The sequence below is a fragment of the Phyllobates terribilis genome, unplaced genomic scaffold, assembly GCF_046119375.1.
Source record: "Phyllobates terribilis strain yellow unplaced genomic scaffold, ASM4611937v1 Scaffold_74__1_contigs__length_7073193, whole genome shotgun sequence".
NCBI lineage: Eukaryota > Metazoa > Chordata > Amphibia > Anura > Dendrobatidae > Phyllobates > Phyllobates terribilis.
In genome coordinates, this window is record NW_027362834.1 from 4,442,296 (window position 1) to 4,461,231 (window position 18,936).

The window sequence follows — 18,936 nt, forward strand, 5'->3', positions numbered from 1 at the left end:
AGTGTTCCAGCAGAGGGAGACAACGTTTCAGAAAAGGCATTGTAGCAAACCAAAAAAGAAATTTTAAGCGCAGCAGAGTAACCAGCTCACATACCTGTTAGCTCAGGTGAGTTTAAAAGGCTGCTGTTGATAACAAGGGCATTTGCTAAATAGATGGTGTGTGTGCAACAATATACTGAAAGGTCAATTATATTGTGCAGCTTATCTCACCACCTGTAGTTATTTAGGTGAAAGCTCCAAAATGCTTGCCTAATATGTCTGTTTATCCAAAAGGAAGTATAGAGGGAGAGCTAGATAGATAGCATTGCATTACATTACATTACATGGCAATGCAATGCACAGTTGCTGAAGTTGAACCAAAATGAGCTTGTCATCTGGCTTCTGCAACTTTTAACATGAAAAATCCAATGAGGAGAAGAAAAGCAAAGCCAAAGAGTCCATCCCAAAATCCGACAAACAAGCAAAATGAACAAAAAGCATTGAATTCAATTCTTTCTGATTTTAGAAACTGCATTAAAGAAGGGGTGCACCGGTCCTGGAGATACTGCAATACCAGGTCAATGCGTGGAGTGGACAGAGCAAGCTCTTTTTCCATCTCCCTGTTCTAAAAATCGATTTAATATATGGTCCCCAGATAGGGGACGTATCAGATATTAAACTGATAAGAACAGATTTTTTTTTTTTTTTTTTTTTATCGAAAGCCCGAATTCGTGTACAAAACCCGAGTGCGCTTCAAAAAGTGACAAGTGCCACAAAAAAAGTGCACTAGGATGCTGGTCTTCTTGAAACCCTCTCCAAAAGGAGAAGGGTCCCCCAAACCATTCCCCGTCCCTCCGAGCCAAAAGGCCACAGCGAGGAACAGGGACAAAAAGCCACCTCCAGCCGAAGCCAGAGGCGACCCAATCTTACCCCCAGCACCTGCCCGAGTTCTCACCCGAGCATGGCACTGGGAGCCAAAGACTGTGCTCCCCTCCCGGAAGAGGGGAGCCAACAACGCTCTCCTCCCGAAAGAGGAGAGCCAGGGGGGTTCAGGGGGGAGCGGAACCTGATGGCCACACACTCCCCCCCTAGACCTGCCAAGAGAGGAACCCGTAAGGGAACCGCATCCCGACAAAATCCTAGTAGGACGTGACACACGTGAATAAGTGGACACACAGTGACAAAGAAATTAAATAAATAGTGAAGGTTTCACAGTATAATACTGCCCGGACCTTCGACCGGGAATTGAAAAATTCCCCATCCTAAGGCCAGAAGGCCCGGAATAAGGGTGTGTGCGAAGAAAGAAAATTTGAAGTGCTTGTGCAAATGTGCCATAAACTCAAGTGGGGTTCCCAATCCCAGTGAGTTTAGGCACCCCAGGGTCACCACTCCTGGGGCACTTCACACTTCGGGCTTTCGATCTTCCCCGGCCCAATGGCGTCGATCCTGGGGGGCCATGCTTTCCACCAGATGACTATATTAGCCACCTGGCGTACTAACAAGCGCCTAAACCCCAGTGTGCATAATGTATCAATCTACTAGGGCGGCCAACATCCAAAACCGCCTTTTCGAAAGATACTACACTTGATCTTAGCCAAAAGGCCGAGAAGCGATAACCAGAATTGGTTTCCGACTACGGTGCCACCCAAGGATTCTGAAAAGTCCATTTGTGGAGATGGCCACCTGGACTCCCGTTAAGAAGACATGCTGTCAACCTCTAGATCCCTCACATGCCTGCACTTTTCGGCTTGCTGCTGCTGCAATCCACGCGTTTTAGATCTGCATAACTCCACCTCTTTTAGCACAGTACCCTCAACCCCCGGCTGTTCCCACCCGCCTCAACACCGTTGGAAGGGAGGAGAACCAATTAAGGCGGGGGGGGGTGGAACGAGCAGCTGTCTACCCTTAGCAGGAGGGTTGCTGATTAATTACCTCTCCTGCTGCTGCTGCTGCTGGCTGTCCAGCAGCAGACTGAAGGTGGCTGCTGCTGTGCGCAGGTATATAAAGGCTCAGAGCCTATTATGACACGCGCAGCCAGCGTTCCATTGCCACATTCCGTCTACTGCAGGCGGGATACCTGGATGGCTGAATGTCACTGAGAAGCTCACAGAGACCGCCATAAGCAACAGTTTAAAAGAATGCCACAGACTAATCAACCAAACTTTTTGGGTTGGTTTCTCTTTTATAGTCTGCAGGCATTAAATGAAAGAAGTCAGTGTTCCAGCAGAGGGAGACAACGTTTCAGAAAAGGCATTGTAGCAAACCAAAAAAGAAATTTTAAGCGCAGCAGAGTAACCAGCTCACATACCTGTTAGCTCAGGTGAGTTTAAAAGGCTGCTGTTGATAACAAGGGCATTTGCTAAATAGATGGTGTGTGTGCAACAATATACTGAAAGGTCAATTATATTGTGCAGCTTATCTCACCACCTGTAGTTATTTAGGTGAAAGCTCCAAAATGCTTGCCTAATATGTCTGTTTATCCAAAAGGAAGTATAGAGGGAGAGCTAGATAGATAGCATTGCATTACATTACATTACATGGCAATGCAATGCACAGTTGCTGAAGTTGAACCAAAATGAGCTTGTCATCTGGCTTCTGCAACTTTTAACATGAAAAATCCAATGAGGAGAAGAAAAGCAAAGCCAAAGAGTCCATCCCAAAATCCGACAAACAAGCAAAATGAACAAAAAGCATTGAATTCAATTCTTTCTGATTTTAGAAACTGCATTAAAGAAGGGGTGCACCGGTCCTGGAGATACTGCAATACCAGGTCAATGCGTGGAGTGGACAGAGCAAGCTCTTTTTCCATCTCCCTGTTCTAAAAATCCATTTAATATATGGTCCCCAGATAGGGGACGTATCAGATATTAAACTGATAAGAACAGATACTACACTTGATCTTAGCCAAAAGGCCGAGAAGCGATAACCAGAATTGGTTTCCGACTACGGTGCCACCCAAGGATTCTGAAAAGTCCATTTGTGGAGATGGCCACCTGGACTCCCGTTAAGAAGACATGCTGTCAACCTCTAGATCCCTCACATGCCTGCACTTTTCGGCTTGCTGCTGCTGCAATCCACGCGTTTTAGATCTGCATAACTCCACCTCTTTTAGCACAGTACCCTCAACCCCCGGCTGTTCCCACCCGCCTCAACACCGTTGGAAGGGAGGAGAACCAATTAAGGCGGGGGGGGGGGGGGGTGTGGAACGAGCAGCTGTCTACCCTTAGCAGGAGGGTTGCTGATTAATTACCTCTCCTGCTGCTGCTGCTGCTGGCTGTCCAGCAGCAGACTGAAGGTGGCTGCTGCTGTGCGCAGGTATATAAAGGCTCAGAGCCTATTATGACACGCGCAGCCAGCGTTCCATTGCCACATTCCGTCTACTGCAGGCGGGATACCTGGATGGCTGAATGTCACTGAGAAGCTCACAGAGACCGCCATAAGCAACAGTTTAAAAGAATGCCACAGACTAATCTACCAAACTTTTTGGGTTGGTTTCTCTTTTATAGTCTGCAGGCATTAAATGAAAGAAGTCAGTGTTCCAGCAGAGGGAGACAACGTTTCAGAAAAGGCATTGTAGCAAACCAAAAAAGAAATTTTAAGCGCAGCAGAGTAACCAGCTCACATACCTGTTAGCTCAGGTGAGTTTAAAAGGCTGCTGTTGATAACAAGGGCATTTGCTAAATAGATGGTGTGTGTGCAACAATATACTGAAAGGTCAATTATATTGTGCAGCTTATCTCACCACCTGTAGTTATTTAGGTGAAAGCTCCAAAATGCTTGCCTAATATGTCTGTTTATCCAAAAGGAAGTATAGAGGGAGAGCTAGATAGATAGCATTGCATTACATTACATTACATGGCAATGCAATGCACAGTTGCTGAAGTTGAACCAAAATGAGCTTGTCATCTGGCTTCTGCAACTTTTAACATGAAAAATCCAATGAGGAGAAGAAAAGCAAAGCCAAAGAGTCCATCCCAAAATCCGACAAACAAGCAAAATGAACAAAAAGCATTGAATTCAATTCTTTCTGATTTTAGAAACTGCATTAAAGAAGGGGTGCACCGGTCCTGGAGATACTGCAATACCAGGTCAATGCGTGGAGTGGACAGAGCAAGCTCTTTTTCCATCTCCCTGTTCTAAAAATCCATTTAATATATGGTCCCCAGATAGGGGACGTATCAGATATTAAACTGATAAGAACAGATACTACACTTGATCTTAGCCAAAAGGCCGAGAAGCGATAACCAGAATTGGTTTCCGACTACGGTGCCACCCAAGGATTCTGAAAAGTCCATTTGTGGAGATGGCCACCTGGACTCCCGTTAAGAAGACATGCTGTCAACCTCTAGATCCCTCACATGCCTGCACTTTTCGGCTTGCTGCTGCTGCAATCCACGCGTTTTAGATCTGCATAACTCCACCTCTTTTAGCACAGTACCTTCAACCCCCGGCTGTTCCCACCCGCCTCAACACCGTTGGAAGGGAGGAGAACCAATTAAGGCGGGGGGGGGGGGGGTGGAACGAGCAGCTGTCTACCCTTAGCAGGAGGGTTGCTGATTAATTACCTCTCCTGCTGCTGCTGCTGCTGGCTGTCCAGCAGCAGACTGAAGGTGGCTGCTGCTGTGCGCAGGTATATAAAGGCTCAGAGCCTATTATGACACGCGCAGCCAGCGTTCCATTGCCACATTCCGTCTACTGCAGGCGGGATACCTGGATGGCTGAATGTCACTGAGAAGCTCACAGAGACCGCCATAAGCAACAGTTTAAAAGAATGCCACAGACTAATCAACCAAACTTTTTGGGTTGGTTTCTCTTTTATAGTCTGCAGGCATTAAATGAAAGAAGTCAGTGTTCCAGCAGAGGGAGACAACGTTTCAGAAAAGGCATTGTAGCAAACCAAAAAAGAAATTTTAAGCGCAGCAGAGTAACCAGCTCACATACCTGTTAGCTCAGGTGAGTTTAAAAGGCTGCTGTTGATAACAAGGGCATTTGCTAAATAGATGGTGTGTGTGCAACAATATACTGAAAGGTCAATTATATTGTGCAGCTTATCTCACCACCTGTAGTTATTTAGGTGAAAGCTCCAAAATGCTTGCCTAATATGTCTGTTTATCCAAAAGGAAGTATAGAGGGAGAGCTAGATAGATAGCATTGCATTACATTACATTACATGGCAATGCAATGCACAGTTGCTGAAGTTGAACCAAAATGAGCTTGTCATCTGGCTTCTGCAACTTTTAACATGAAAAATCCAATGAGGAGAAGAAAAGCAAAGCCAAAGAGTCCATCCCAAAATCCGACAAACAAGCAAAATGAACAAAAAGCATTGAATTCAATTCTTTCTGATTTTAGAAACTGCATTAAAGAAGGGGTGCACCGGTCCTGGAGATACTGCAATACCAGGTCAATGCGTGGAGTGGACAGAGCAAGCTCTTTTTCCATCTCCCTGTTCTAAAAATCCATTTAATATATGGTCCCCAGATAGGGGACGTATCAGATATTAAACTGATAAGAACAGATACTACACTTGATCTTAGCCAAAAGGCCGAGAAGCGATAACCAGAATTGGTTTCCGACTACGGTGCCACCCAAGGATTCTGAAAAGTCCATTTGTGGAGATGGCCACCTGGACTCCCGTTAAGAAGACATGCTGTCAACCTCTAGATCCCTCACATGCCTGCACTTTTCGGCTTGCTGCTGCTGCAATCCACGCGTTTTAGATCTGCATAACTCCACCTCTTTTAGCACAGTACCCTCAACCCCCGGCTGTTCCCACCCGCCTCAACACCGTTGGAAGGGAGGAGAACCAATTAAGGCGGTGGGGGGGGGGGGTGGAACGAGCAGCTGTCTACCCTTAGCAGGAGGGTTGCTGATTAATTACCTCTCCTGCTGCTGCTGCTGCTGGCTGTCCAGCAGCAGACTGAAGGTGGCTGCTGCTGTGCGCAGGTATATAAAGGCTCAGAGCCTATCATGACACGCGCAGCCAGCGTTCCATTGCCACATTCCGTCTACTGCAGGCGGGATACCTGGATGGCTGAATGTCACTGAGAAGCTCACAGAGACCGCCATAAGCAACAGTTTAAAAGAATGCCACAGACTAATCAACCAAACTTTTTGGGTTGGTTTCTCTTTTATAGTCTGCAGGCATTAAATGAAAGAAGTCAGTGTTCCAGCAGAGGGAGACAACGTTTCAGAAAAGGCATTGTAGCAAACCAAAAAAGAAATTTTAAGCGCAGCAGAGTAACCAGCTCACATACCTGTTAGCTCAGGTGAGTTTAAAAGGCTGCTGTTGATAACAAGGGCATTTGCTAAATAGATGGTGTGTGTGCAACAATATACTGAAAGGTCAATTATATTGTGCAGCTTATCTCACCACCTGTAGTTATTTAGGTGAAAGCTCCAAAATGCTTGCCTAATATGTCTGTTTATCCAAAAGGAAGTATAGAGGGAGAGCTAGATAGATAGCATTGCATTACATTACATTACATGGCAATGCAATGCACAGTTGCTGAAGTTGAACCAAAATGAGCTTGTCATCTGGCTTCTGCAACTTTTAACATGAAAAATCCAATGAGGAGAAGAAAAGCAAAGCCAAAGAGTCCATCCCAAAATCCGACAAACAAGCAAAATGAACAAAAAGCATTGAATTCAATTCTTTCTGATTTTAGAAACTGCATTAAAGAAGGGGTGCACCGGTCCTGGAGAAACTGCAATACCAGGTCAATGCGTGGAGTGGACAGAGCAAGCTCTTTTTCCATCTCCCTGTTCTAAAAATCCATTTAATATATGGTCCCCAGATAGGGGACGTATCAGATATTAAACTGATAAGAACAGATACTACACTTGATCTTAGCCAAAAGGCCGAGAAGCGATAACCAGAATTGGTTTCCGACTACGGTGCCACCCAAGGATTCTGAAAAGTCCATTTGTGGAGATGGCCACCTGGACTCCCGTTAAGAAGACATGCTGTCAACCTCTAGATCCCTCACATGCCTGCACTTTTCGGCTTGCTGCTGCTGCAATCCACGCGTTTTAGATCTGCATAACTCCACCTCTTTTAGCACAGTACCCTCAACCCCCGGCTGTTCCCACCCGCCTCAACACCGTTGGAAGGGTGGAGAACCAATTAAGGCGGGGGGGGGGTGGAACGAGCAGCTGTCTACCCTTAGCAGGAGGGTTGCTGATTAATTACCTCTCCTGCTGCTGCTGCTGCTGGCTGTCCAGCAGCAGACTGAAGGTGGCTGCTGCTGTGCGCAGGTATATAAAGGCTCAGAGCCTATTATGACACGCGCAGCCAGCGTTCCATTGCCACATTCCGTCTACTGCAGGCGGGATACCTGGATGGCTGAATGTCACTGAGAAGCTCACAGAGACCGCCATAAGCAACAGTTTAAAAGAATGCCACAGACTAATCAACCAAACTTTTTGGGTTGGTTTCTCTTTTATAGTCTGCAGGCATTAAATGAAAGAAGTCAGTGTTCCAGCAGAGGGAGACAACGTTTCAGAAAAGGCATTGTAGCAAACCAAAAAAGAAATTTTAAGCGCAGCAGAGTAACCAGCTCACATACCTGTTAGCTCAGGTGAGTTTAAAAGGCTGCTGTTGATAACAAGGGCATTTGCTAAATAGATGGTGTGTGTGCAACAATATACTGAAAGGTCAATTATATTGTGCAGCTTATCTCACCACCTGTAGTTATTTAGGTGAAAGCTCCAAAATGCTTGCCTAATATGTCTGTTTATCCAAAAGGAAGTATAGAGGGAGAGCTAGATAGATAGCATTGCATTACATTACATTACATGGCAATGCAATGCACAGTTGCTGAAGTTGAACCAAAATGAGCTTGTCATCTGGCTTCTGCAACTTTTAACATGAAAAATCCAATGAGGAGAAGAAAAGCAAAGCCAAAGAGTCCATCCCAAAATCCGACAAACAAGCAAAATGAACAAAAAGCATTGAATTCAATTCTTTCTGATTTTAGAAACTGCATTAAAGAAGGGGTGCACCGGTCCTGTAGATACTGCAATACCAGGTCAATGCGTGGAGTGGACAGAGCAAGCTCTTTTTCCATCTCCCTGTTCTAAAAATCCATTTAATATATGGTCCCCAGATAGGGGACGTATCAGATATTAAACTGATAAGAACAGATACTACACTTGATCTTAGCCAAAAGGCCGAGAAGCGATAACCAGAATTGGTTTCCGACTACGGTGCCACCGAAGGATTCTGAAAAGTCCATTTGTGGAGATGGCCACCTGGACTCCCGTTAAGAAGACATGCTGTCAACCTCTAGATCCCTCACATGCCTGCACTTTTCGGCTTGCTGCTGCTGCAATCCACGCGTTTTAGATCTGCATAACTCCACCTCTTTTAGCACAGTACCCTCAACCCCCGGCTGTTCCCACCCGCCTCAACACCGTTGGAAGGGAGGAGAACCAATTAAGGCGGTGGGGGGGGGGGGTGGAACGAGCAGCTGTCTACCCTTAGCAGGAGGGTTGCTGATTAATTACCTCTCCTGCTGCTGCTGCTGCTGGCTGTCCAGCAGCAGACTGAAGGTGGCTGCTGCTGTGCGCAGGTATATAAAGGCTCAGAGCCTATCATGACACGCGCAGCCAGCGTTCCATTGCCACATTCCGTCTACTGCAGGCGGGATACCTGGATGGCTGAATGTCACTGAGAAGCTCACAGAGACCGCCATAAGCAACAGTTTAAAAGAATGCCACAGACTAATCAACCAAACTTTTTGGGTTGGTTTCTCTTTTATAGTCTGCAGGCATTAAATGAAAGAAGTCAGTGTTCCAGCAGAGGGAGACAACGTTTCAGAAAAGGCATTGTAGCAAACCAAAAAAGAAATTTTAAGCGCAGCAGAGTAACCAGCTCACATACCTGTTAGCTCAGGTGAGTTTAAAAGGCTGCTGTTGATAACAAGGGCATTTGCTAAATAGATGGTGTGTGTGCAACAATATACTGAAAGGTCAATTATATTGTGCAGCTTATCTCACCACCTGTAGTTATTTAGGTGAAAGCTCCAAAATGCTTGCCTAATATGTCTGTTTATCCAAAAGGAAGTATAGAGGGAGAGCTAGATAGATAGCATTGCATTACATTACATTACATGGCAATGCAATGCACAGTTGCTGAAGTTGAACCAAAATGAGCTTGTCATCTGGCTTCTGCAACTTTTAACATGAAAAATCCAATGAGGAGAAGAAAAGCAAAGCCAAAGAGTCCATCCCAAAATCCGACAAACAAGCAAAATGAACAAAAAGCATTGAATTCAATTCTTTCTGATTTTAGAAACTGCATTAAAGAAGGGGTGCACCGGTCCTGGAGAAACTGCAATACCAGGTCAATGCGTGGAGTGGACAGAGCAAGCTCTTTTTCCATCTCCCTGTTCTAAAAATCCATTTAATATATGGTCCCCAGATAGGGGACGTATCAGATATTAAACTGATAAGAACAGATACTACACTTGATCTTAGCCAAAAGGCCGAGAAGCGATAACCAGAATTGGTTTCCGACTACGGTGCCACCCAAGGATTCTGAAAAGTCCATTTGTGGAGATGGCCACCTGGACTCCCGTTAAGAAGACATGCTGTCAACCTCTAGATCCCTCACATGCCTGCACTTTTCGGCTTGCTGCTGCTGCAATCCACGCGTTTTAGATCTGCATAACTCCACCTCTTTTAGCACAGTACCCTCAACCCCCGGCTGTTCCCACCCGCCTCAACACCGTTGGAAGGGTGGAGAACCAATTAAGGCGGGGGGGGGGTGGAACGAGCAGCTGTCTACCCTTAGCAGGAGGGTTGCTGATTAATTACCTCTCCTGCTGCTGCTGCTGCTGGCTGTCCAGCAGCAGACTGAAGGTGGCTGCTGCTGTGCGCAGGTATATAAAGGCTCAGAGCCTATTATGACACGCGCAGCCAGCGTTCCATTGCCACATTCCGTCTACTGCAGGCGGGATACCTGGATGGCTGAATGTCACTGAGAAGCTCACAGAGACCGCCATAAGCAACAGTTTAAAAGAATGCCACAGACTAATCAACCAAACTTTTTGGGTTGGTTTCTCTTTTATAGTCTGCAGGCATTAAATGAAAGAAGTCAGTGTTCCAGCAGAGGGAGACAACGTTTCAGAAAAGGCATTGTAGCAAACCAAAAAAGAAATTTTAAGCGCAGCAGAGTAACCAGCTCACATACCTGTTAGCTCAGGTGAGTTTAAAAGGCTGCTGTTGATAACAAGGGCATTTGCTAAATAGATGGTGTGTGTGCAACAATATACTGAAAGGTCAATTATATTGTGCAGCTTATCTCACCACCTGTAGTTATTTAGGTGAAAGCTCCAAAATGCTTGCCTAATATGTCTGTTTATCCAAAAGGAAGTATAGAGGGAGAGCTAGATAGATAGCATTGCATTACATTACATTACATGGCAATGCAATGCACAGTTGCTGAAGTTGAACCAAAATGAGCTTGTCATCTGGCTTCTGCAACTTTTAACATGAAAAATCCAATGAGGAGAAGAAAAGCAAAGCCAAAGAGTCCATCCCAAAATCCGACAAACAAGCAAAATGAACAAAAAGCATTGAATTCAATTCTTTCTGATTTTAGAAACTGCATTAAAGAAGGGGTGCACCGGTCCTGGAGATACTGCAATACCAGGTCAATGCGTGGAGTGGACAGAGCAAGCTCTTTTTCCATCTCCCTGTTCTAAAAATCGATTTAATATATGGTCCCCAGATAGGGGACGTATCAGATATTAAACTGATAAGAACAGATTTTTTTTTTTTTTTTTTTTTATCGAAAGCCCGAATTCGTGTACAAAACCCGAGTGCGCTTCAAAAAGTGACAAGTGCCACAAAAAAAGTGCACTAGGATGCTGGTCTTCTTGAAACCCTCTCCAAAAGGAGAAGGGTCCCCCAAACCATTCCCCGTCCCTCCGAGCCAAAAGGCCACAGCGAGGAACAGGGACAAAAAGCCACCTCCAGCCGAAGCCAGAGGCGACCCAATCTTACCCCCAGCACCTGCCCGAGTTCTCACCCGAGCATGGCACTGGGAGCCAAAGACTGTGCTCCCCTCCCGGAAGAGGGGAGCCAACAACGCTCTCCTCCCGAAAGAGGAGAGCCAGGGGGGTTCAGGGGGGAGCGGAACCTGATGGCCACACACTCCCCCCCTAGACCTGCCAAGAGAGGAACCCGTAAGGGAACCGCATCCCGACAAAATCCTAGTAGGACGTGACACACGTGAATAAGTGGACACACAGTGACAAAGAAATTAAATAAATAGTGAAGGTTTCACAGTATAATACTGCCCGGACCTTCGACCGGGAATTGAAAAATTCCCCATCCTAAGGCCAGAAGGCCCGGAATAAGGGTGTGTGCGAAGAAAGAAAATTTGAAGTGCTTGTGCAAATGTGCCATAAACTCAAGTGGGGTTCCCAATCCCAGTGAGTTTAGGCACCCCAGGGTCACCACTCCTGGGGCACTTCACACTTCGGGCTTTCGATCTTCCCCGGCCCAATGGCGTCGATCCTGGGGGGCCATGCTTTCCACCAGATGACTATATTAGCCACCTGGCGTACTAACAAGCGCCTAAACCCCAGTGTGCATAATGTATCAATCTACTAGGGCGGCCAACATCCAAAACCGCCTTTTCGAAAGATACTACACTTGATCTTAGCCAAAAGGCCGAGAAGCGATAACCAGAATTGGTTTCCGACTACGGTGCCACCCAAGGATTCTGAAAAGTCCATTTGTGGAGATGGCCACCTGGACTCCCGTTAAGAAGACATGCTGTCAACCTCTAGATCCCTCACATGCCTGCACTTTTCGGCTTGCTGCTGCTGCAATCCACGCGTTTTAGATCTGCATAACTCCACCTCTTTTAGCACAGTACCCTCAACCCCCGGCTGTTCCCACCCGCCTCAACACCGTTGGAAGGGAGGAGAACCAATTAAGGCGGGGGGGGGGGGGTGGAACGAGCAGCTGTCTACCCTTAGCAGGAGGGTTGCTGATTAATTACCTCTCCTGCTGCTGCTGCTGCTGGCTGTCCAGCAGCAGACTGAAGGTGGCTGCTGCTGTGCGCAGGTATATAAAGGCTCAGAGCCTATTATGACACGCGCAGCCAGCGTTCCATTGCCACATTCCGTCTACTGCAGGCGGGATACCTGGATGGCTGAATGTCACTGAGAAGCTCACAGAGACCGCCATAAGCAACAGTTTAAAAGAATGCCACAGACTAATCAACCAAACTTTTTGGGTTGGTTTCTCTTTTATAGTCTGCAGGCATTAAATGAAAGAAGTCAGTGTTCCAGCAGAGGGAGACAACGTTTCAGAAAAGGCATTGTAGCAAACCAAAAAAGAAATTTTAAGCGCAGCAGAGTAACCAGCTCACATACCTGTTAGCTCAGGTGAGTTTAAAAGGCTGCTGTTGATAACAAGGGCATTTGCTAAATAGATGGTGTGTGTGCAACAATATACTGAAAGGTCAATTATATTGTGCAGCTTATCTCACCACCTGTAGTTATTTAGGTGAAAGCTCCAAAATGCTTGCCTAATATGTCTGTTTATCCAAAAGGAAGTATAGAGGGAGAGCTAGATAGATAGCATTGCATTACATTACATTACATGGCAATGCAATGCACAGTTGCTGAAGTTGAACCAAAATGAGCTTGTCATCTGGCTTCTGCAACTTTTAACATGAAAAATCCAATGAGGAGAAGAAAAGCAAAGCCAAAGAGTCCATCCCAAAATCCGACAAACAAGCAAAATGAACAAAAAGCATTGAATTCAATTCTTTCTGATTTTAGAAACTGCATTAAAGAAGGGGTGCACCGGTCCTGGAGATACTGCAATACCAGGTCAATGCGTGGAGTGGACAGAGCAAGCTCTTTTTCCATCTCCCTGTTCTAAAAATCCATTTAATATATGGTCCCCAGATAGGGGACGTATCAGATATTAAACTGATAAGAACAGATACTACACTTGATCTTAGCCAAAAGGCCGAGAAGCGATAACCAGAATTGGTTTCCGACTACGGTGCCACCCAAGGATTCTGAAAAGTCCATTTGTGGAGATGGCCACCTGGACTCCCGTTAAGAAGACATGCTGTCAACCTCTAGATCCCTCACATGCCTGCACTTTTCGGCTTGCTGCTGCTGCAATCCACGCGTTTTAGATCTGCATAACTCCACCTCTTTTAGCACAGTACCCTCAACCCCCGGCTGTTCCCACCCGCCTCAACACCGTTGGAAGGGAGTAGAACCAATTAAGGCGGGGGGGGGGGGGGTGGAACGAGCAGCTGTCTACCCTTAGCAGGAGGGTTGCTGATTAATTACCTCTCCTGCTGCTGCTGCTGCTGGCTGTCCAGCAGCAGACTGAAGGTGGCTGCTGCTGTGCGCAGGTATATAAAGGCTCAGAGCCTATTATGACACGCGCAGCCAGCGTTCCATTGCCACATTCCGTCTACTGCAGGCGGGATACCTGGATGGCTGAATGTCACTGAGAAGCTCACAGAGACCGCCATAAGCAACAGTTTAAAAGAATGCCACAGACTAATCAACCAAACTTTTTGGGTTGGTTTCTCTTTTATAGTCTGCAGGCATTAAATGAAAGAAGTCAGTGTTCCAGCAGAGGGAGACAACGTTTCAGAAAAGGCATTGTAGCAAACCAAAAAAGAAATTTTAAGCGCAGCAGAGTAACCAGCTCACATACCTGTTAGCTCAGGTGAGTTTAAAAGGCTGCTGTTGATAACAAGGGCATTTGCTAAATAGATGGTGTGTGTGCAACAATATACTGAAAGGTCAATTATATTGTGCAGCTTATCTCACCACCTGTAGTTATTTAGGTGAAAGCTCCAAAATGCTTGCCTAATATGTCTGTTTATCCAAAAGGAAGTATAGAGGGAGAGCTAGATAGATAGCATTGCATTACATTACATTACATGGCAATGCAATGCACAGTTGCTGAAGTTGAACCAAAATGAGCTTGTCATCTGGCTTCTGCAACTTTTAACATGAAAAATCCAATGAGGAGAAGAAAAGCAAAGCCAAAGAGTCCATCCCAAAATCCGACAAACAAGCAAAATGAACAAAAAGCATTGAATTCAATTCTTTCTGATTTTAGAAACTGCATTAAAGAAGGGGTGCACCGGTCCTGTAGATACTGCAATACCAGGTCAATGCGTGGAGTGGACAGAGCAAGCTCTTTTTCCATCTCCCTGTTCTAAAAATCCATTTAATATATGGTCCCCAGATAGGGGACGTATCAGATATTAAACTGATAAGAACAGATACTACACTTGATCTTAGCCAAAAGGCCGAGAAGCGATAACCAGAATTGGTTTCCGACTACGGTGCCACCGAAGGATTCTGAAAAGTCCATTTGTGGAGATGGCCACCTGGACTCCCGTTAAGAAGACATGCTGTCAACCTCTAGATCCCTCACATGCCTGCACTTTTCGGCTTGCTGCTGCTGCAATCCACGCGTTTTAGATCTGCATAACTCCACCTCTTTTAGCACAGTACCCTCAACCCCCGGCTGTTCCCACCCGCCTCAACACCGTTGGAAGGGAGGAGAACCAATTAAGGCGGTGGGGGGGGGGGGTGGAACGAGCAGCTGTCTACCCTTAGCAGGAGGGTTGCTGATTAATTACCTCTCCTGCTGCTGCTGCTGCTGGCTGTCCAGCAGCAGACTGAAGGTGGCTGCTGCTGTGCGCAGGTATATAAAGGCTCAGAGCCTATCATGACACGCGCAGCCAGCGTTCCATTGCCACATTCCGTCTACTGCAGGCGGGATACCTGGATGGCTGAATGTCACTGAGAAGCTCACAGAGACCGCCATAAGCAACAGTTTAAAAGAATGCCACAGACTAATCAACCAAACTTTTTGGGTTGGTTTCTCTTTTATAGTCTGCAGGCATTAAATGAAAGAAGTCAGTGTTCCAGCAGAGGGAGACAACGTTTCAGAAAAGGCATTGTAGCAAACCAAAAAAGAAATTTTAAGCGCAGCAGAGTAACCAGCTCACATACCTGTTAGCTCAGGTGAGTTTAAAAGGCTGCTGTTGATAACAAGGGCATTTGCTAAATAGATGGTGTGTGTGCAACAATATACTGAAAGGTCAATTATATTGTGCAGCTTATCTCACCACCTGTAGTTATTTAGGTGAAAGCTCCAAAATGCTTGCCTAATATGTCTGTTTATCCAAAAGGAAGTATAGAGGGAGAGCTAGATAGATAGCATTGCATTACATTACATTACATGGCAATGCAATGCACAGTTGCTGAAGTTGAACCAAAATGAGCTTGTCATCTGGCTTCTGCAACTTTTAACATGAAAAATCCAATGAGGAGAAGAAAAGCAAAGCCAAAGAGTCCATCCCAAAATCCGACAAACAAGCAAAATGAACAAAAAGCATTGAATTCAATTCTTTCTGATTTTAGAAACTGCATTAAAGAAGGGGTGCACCGGTCCTGGAGAAACTGCAATACCAGGTCAATGCGTGGAGTGGACAGAGCAAGCTCTTTTTCCATCTCCCTGTTCTAAAAATCCATTTAATATATGGTCCCCAGATAGGGGACGTATCAGATATTAAACTGATAAGAACAGATACTACACTTGATCTTAGCCAAAAGGCCGAGAAGCGATAACCAGAATTGGTTTCCGACTACGGTGCCACCCAAGGATTCTGAAAAGTCCATTTGTGGAGATGGCCACCTGGACTCCCGTTAAGAAGACATGCTGTCAACCTCTAGATCCCTCACATGCCTGCACTTTTCGGCTTGCTGCTGCTGCAATCCACGCGTTTTAGATCTGCATAACTCCACCTCTTTTAGCACAGTACCCTCAACCCCCGGCTGTTCCCACCCGCCTCAACACCGTTGGAAGGGAGGAGAACCAATTAAGGCGGGGGGGGGGGGGGTGGAACGAGCAGCTGTCTACCCTTAGCAGGAGGGTTGCTGATTAATTACCTCTCCTGCTGCTGCTGCTGCTGGCTGTCCAGCAGCAGACTGAAGGTGGCTGCTGCTGTGCGCAGGTATATAAAGGCTCAGAGCCTATTATGACACGCGCAGCCAGCGTTCCATTGCCACATTCCGTCTACTGCAGGCGGGATACCTGGATGGCTGAATGTCACTGAGAAGCTCACAGAGACCGCCATAAGCAACAGTTTAAAAGAATGCCACAGACTAATCAACCAAACTTTTTGGGTTGGTTTCTCTTTTATAGTCTGCAGGCATTAAATGAAAGAAGTCAGTGTTCCAGCAGAGGGAGACAACGTTTCAGAAAAGGCATTGTAGCAAACCAAAAAAGAAATTTTAAGCGCAGCAGAGTAACCAGCTCACATACCTGTTAGCTCAGGTGAGTTTAAAAGGCTGCTGTTGATAACAAGGGCATTTGCTAAATAGATGGTGTGTGTGCAACAATATACTGAAAGGTCAATTATATTGTGCAGCTTATCTCACCACCTGTAGTTATTTAGGTGAAAGCTCCAAAATGCTTGCCTAATATGTCTGTTTATCCAAAAGGAAGTATAGAGGGAGAGCTAGATAGATAGCATTGCATTACATTACATTACATGGCAATGCAATGCACAGTTGCTGAAGTTGAACCAAAATGAGCTTGTCATCTGGCTTCTGCAACTTTTAACATGAAAAATCCAATGAGGAGAAGAAAAGCAAAGCCAAAGAGTCCATCCCAAAATCCGACAAACAAGCAAAATGAACAAAAAGCATTGAATTCAATTCTTTCTGATTTTAGAAACTGCATTAAAGAAGGGGTGCACCGGTCCTGGAGATACTGCAATACCAGGTCAATGCGTGGAGTGGACAGAGCAAGCTCTTTTTCCATCTCCCTGTTCTAAAAATCCATTTAATATATGGTCCCCAGATAGGGGACGTATCAGATATTAAACTGATAAGAACAGATTTTTTGATTGAAGCTGCATCCAAGGCACTGAAAAATGTGACCGAAGTCACACCAAAACAGCGCACGAGGCGAGGATTCATGTGGACCCTTCTCGGAAGAGAGGGTCCCCAATAAACCATCCCCATCCCTCCGAGCCAGAAGGCCACAGCGAGGGTCAGGGATCTCCGATGCTCTCCCTAGCCGAAGCCGGAGAAGAGCCGTTTTCGTGCTCCCAGCTTCCATCTAGGCTGCCACCCTAGTGGAGCTGGAGCCTGTGTTGGTTTCTCAGCCCAAAGCTGACCGGACCTCCGACCGGGTTTATAAAAATTCCCCTTCCTAGCCCGGAGGCCAGGAATAGGGGGGGTTGCTCAGAAAGTATGATTGGCAATGGTGCGGCGTGCTACGAAGCCAAGTCTTTCTGGGGTTCCCAGTCCCAGTAAGCTTGGACTCCCACCAGGGCGCCTACTCCTGGGGCACATTGCTCCAAAGCCCTCACACTTACCCAGCCTAGTGACTTCGATCCTGGAGGGCCATGTTTTCCATCAGATAACTCTATGAGCCACCTGGCGTACTAACAAGTGCACCAAACCAGTGTGTAATATGCATCAATTTACTAGGGCAGCCCAAGGACAAAACTGCCTTTTCAAAAGATACTACACTTGATCTTAGCCAAAAGGCCGAGAAGCGATAACCAGAATTGGTTTCCGACTACGGTGCCACCGAAGTATTCTGAAAAGTCCATTTGTGGAGATGGCCACCTGGACTCCCGTTAAGAAGACATGCTGTCAACCTCTAGATCCCTCACATGCCTGCACTTTTCGGCTTGCTGCTGCTGCAATCCACGCGTTTTAGATCTGCATAACTCCACCTCTTTTAGCACAGTACCCTCAACCCCCGGCTGTTCCCACCCGCCTCAACACCGTTGGAAGGGAGGAGAACCAATTAAGGCGGGGGGGGTGGAACGAGCAGCTGTCTACCCTTAGCAGGAGGGTTGCTGATTAATTACCTCTCCTGCTGCTGCTGCTGGCTGTCCAGCAGCAGACTGAAGGTGGCTGCTGCTGTGCGCAGGTATATAAAGGCTCAGAGCCTATTATGACATGCGCAGCCAGCGTTCCATTGCCACATTCCGTCTACTGCAGGCGGGATACCTGGATGGCTGAATGTCACTGAGAAGCTCACAGAGACCGCCATAAGCAACAGTTTAAAAGAATGCCACAGACTAATCAACCAAACTTTTTGGGTTGGTTTCTCTTTTATAGTCTGCAGGCATTAAATGAAAGAAGTTAGTGTTCCAGCAGAGGGAGACAACGTTTCAGAAAAGGCATTGTAGCAAACCAAAAAAGAAATTTTAAGCGCAGCAGAGTAACCAGCTCACATACCTGTTAGCTCAGGTGAGATTAAAAGGCTGCTGTTGATAACAAGGGCATTTGCTAAATAGATGGTGTGTGTGCAACAATATACTGAAAGGTCAATTATATTGTGCAGCTTATCTCACCACCTGTAGTTATTTAGGTGAAAGCTCCAAAATGCTTGCCTAATATGTCTGTTTATCCAAAAGGAAGTATAGAGGGAGAGCTAGATAGATAGCATTGCATTACATTACATTACATGGCAATGCAATGCACAGTTGCTGAAGTTGAACCAAAATGAGCTTGTCATCTGGCTTCTGCAACTTTTAACATGAAAAATCCAATGAGGAGAAGAAAAGCAAAGCCAAAGAGTCCATCCCAAAATCCGACAAACAAGCAAAATGAACAAAAAGCATTGAATTCAATTCTTTCTGATTTTAGAAACTGCATTAAAGAAGGGGTGCACCGGTCCTGGAGAAACTGCAATACCAGGTCAATGCGTGGAGTGGACAGAGCAAGCTCTTTTTCCATCTCCCTGTTCTAAAAATCCATTTAATATATGGTCCCCAGATAGGGGACGTATCAGATATTAAACTGATAAGAACAGATACTACACTTGATCTTAGCCAAAAGGCCGAGAAGCGATAACCAGAATTGGTTTCCGACTACGGTGCCACCCAAGGATTCTGAAAAGTCCATTTGTGGAGATGGC

The 18,936-nt window shown here is 46.0% G+C and overlaps 13 non-coding genes and 3 pseudogenes across 13 annotated transcripts; all 16 read right to left on the reverse strand.

Annotated features, from left to right (window-relative positions):
* Nucleotides 1–519: 519 nt before the first annotated feature.
* Nucleotides 520–707, reverse strand: LOC141196382 (U2 spliceosomal RNA). Its single transcript, XR_012268915.1, has one exon. It is a non-coding gene; the product is annotated as a U2 spliceosomal RNA (small nuclear RNA).
* A 794-nt stretch (nt 708–1,501) lies between these two features.
* LOC141196524 (U2 spliceosomal RNA) lies at nt 1,502–1,593 on the reverse strand (annotated as a pseudogene).
* A 1,119-nt stretch (nt 1,594–2,712) lies between these two features.
* Nucleotides 2,713–2,903, reverse strand: LOC141195625 (U2 spliceosomal RNA). Its single transcript, XR_012268207.1, has one exon. It is a non-coding gene; the product is annotated as a U2 spliceosomal RNA (small nuclear RNA).
* Nucleotides 2,904–4,030: 1,127 nt separating this feature from the next.
* On the reverse strand, nt 4,031–4,221 carry LOC141195627 (U2 spliceosomal RNA). Its single transcript, XR_012268208.1, has one exon. It is a non-coding gene; the product is annotated as a U2 spliceosomal RNA (small nuclear RNA).
* A 1,124-nt stretch (nt 4,222–5,345) lies between these two features.
* Nucleotides 5,346–5,536, reverse strand: LOC141195629 (U2 spliceosomal RNA). The gene has a single exon (XR_012268210.1). It is a non-coding gene; the product is annotated as a U2 spliceosomal RNA (small nuclear RNA).
* A 1,125-nt stretch (nt 5,537–6,661) lies between these two features.
* LOC141195762 (U2 spliceosomal RNA) lies at nt 6,662–6,852 on the reverse strand. Its single transcript, XR_012268340.1, has one exon. It is a non-coding gene; the product is annotated as a U2 spliceosomal RNA (small nuclear RNA).
* A 1,120-nt stretch (nt 6,853–7,972) lies between these two features.
* On the reverse strand, nt 7,973–8,163 carry LOC141196053 (U2 spliceosomal RNA). Its single transcript, XR_012268620.1, has one exon. It is a non-coding gene; the product is annotated as a U2 spliceosomal RNA (small nuclear RNA).
* Nucleotides 8,164–9,288: 1,125 nt separating this feature from the next.
* Nucleotides 9,289–9,479, reverse strand: LOC141195763 (U2 spliceosomal RNA). The gene has a single exon (XR_012268341.1). It is a non-coding gene; the product is annotated as a U2 spliceosomal RNA (small nuclear RNA).
* Nucleotides 9,480–10,599: 1,120 nt separating this feature from the next.
* On the reverse strand, nt 10,600–10,787 carry LOC141196383 (U2 spliceosomal RNA). The gene has a single exon (XR_012268916.1). It is a non-coding gene; the product is annotated as a U2 spliceosomal RNA (small nuclear RNA).
* Nucleotides 10,788–11,581: 794 nt separating this feature from the next.
* LOC141196526 (U2 spliceosomal RNA) lies at nt 11,582–11,673 on the reverse strand (annotated as a pseudogene).
* Nucleotides 11,674–12,796: 1,123 nt separating this feature from the next.
* LOC141195630 (U2 spliceosomal RNA) lies at nt 12,797–12,987 on the reverse strand. Its single transcript, XR_012268211.1, has one exon. It is a non-coding gene; the product is annotated as a U2 spliceosomal RNA (small nuclear RNA).
* Nucleotides 12,988–14,111: 1,124 nt separating this feature from the next.
* Nucleotides 14,112–14,302, reverse strand: LOC141196055 (U2 spliceosomal RNA). Its single transcript, XR_012268622.1, has one exon. It is a non-coding gene; the product is annotated as a U2 spliceosomal RNA (small nuclear RNA).
* A 1,125-nt stretch (nt 14,303–15,427) lies between these two features.
* LOC141195764 (U2 spliceosomal RNA) lies at nt 15,428–15,618 on the reverse strand. The gene has a single exon (XR_012268342.1). It is a non-coding gene; the product is annotated as a U2 spliceosomal RNA (small nuclear RNA).
* A 1,124-nt stretch (nt 15,619–16,742) lies between these two features.
* LOC141196221 (U2 spliceosomal RNA) lies at nt 16,743–16,924 on the reverse strand. The gene has a single exon (XR_012268785.1). It is a non-coding gene; the product is annotated as a U2 spliceosomal RNA (small nuclear RNA).
* Nucleotides 16,925–17,448: 524 nt separating this feature from the next.
* On the reverse strand, nt 17,449–17,564 carry LOC141196477 (U2 spliceosomal RNA; annotated as a pseudogene).
* A 1,115-nt stretch (nt 17,565–18,679) lies between these two features.
* LOC141195766 (U2 spliceosomal RNA) lies at nt 18,680–18,870 on the reverse strand. The gene has a single exon (XR_012268344.1). It is a non-coding gene; the product is annotated as a U2 spliceosomal RNA (small nuclear RNA).
* Nucleotides 18,871–18,936: the final 66 nt, after the last annotated feature.